The 917-nt window shown below is 36.8% G+C and overlaps 1 non-coding gene across 1 annotated transcript; it reads left to right on the top strand.

Moving 5' to 3' along the window:
• The first annotated feature begins 503 nt into the window (after nucleotides 1-503).
• On the top strand, nucleotides 504-576 carry Trnaa-ggc. Its single transcript has one exon. It is a non-coding gene; the product is annotated as a tRNA-Ala (tRNA).
• Nucleotides 577-917: the final 341 nt, after the last annotated feature.

Genomic DNA, 917 nt, shown 5'->3' with positions numbered 1-917 from the left:
CGTGAGTCCTCTTGCCTCTCACATTCGGGGTGCTTGATTATCGTGAGTCCCCTTGCCACTCACATTCGGGGTGCTTGATTATCGTGAATCCCCTTGCCTCTCACATTTGTATAACATTTGTAAAGGTCAAGGCCATTGGAGATTGTAACTTTTATTTTCATTTTTTAGTTAAAACGGATAAAAAATTATCGTAGATATTTACGATAATTCGAAAAAACATGTTTCCGACAAAAGTTACTTTTCTTCGACGTAGTGCCATTATAGGGGATTCCCTTTGAAGAAAACGAAGGTTACCCAATTTTCGCCGAATGCAGCGCCATCTATCAGAAATAGAAAAAAAAAGTTCAGACAAAAGTTACGTGTTTTTGGATGTAGAATCCGAATCTGTAATAAAAAGTAGGGGTTCCCATTTAAGATTTCAAAGTTACCCCTCGTGCCATCCATGTCGCTTCCGAACATCTCTGAGCGTTATCTAGGAAGAGGAGAGTGTCGTGAGCGTGGAGCGTCAGGTAGCTCAGTGGTTTAGAGCAGTCGCCCGGCAAGCGAAAGACCCGGGTTCGAGTCCCGGCCTAGCAAGACCGCGCTCTCGATATTTTTCTCTTTCTCTTTCAAACGAAAAAGATACGCAGATCTCGAACGCACGGCGTCTCGCCGCCACCTAGTATGCCCTCCTCCTTCTATGGTTAATTTTTCAGTATATCATATATCATATGATTTATTTAAAAGAAGAGAATAGATTCTTTTAAAATATATGTTTTAAAAAGTATGTAGAAGGTAAACTACTAAAGTAAATCCAAATTAAACAAATCAAATTACTAAATTTATCATTTGTTATTATTTATTTGTTTGTTTATTCTTATATGTATTGATATTTTAAATCAAATAAATCACTTTTTTTATTTATAAATTTATAATTT

The sequence above is a fragment of the Odontomachus brunneus genome, unplaced genomic scaffold (assembly GCF_010583005.1).
Source record: "Odontomachus brunneus isolate Ranch 3 - 2012 unplaced genomic scaffold, Obru_v1 Obru_scaffold_349, whole genome shotgun sequence".
NCBI lineage: Eukaryota > Metazoa > Arthropoda > Insecta > Hymenoptera > Formicidae > Odontomachus > Odontomachus brunneus.
The sequence above is the reverse complement of the archived record's forward strand: the minus strand, read 5'-3'. Positions and strand labels throughout refer to the sequence as shown.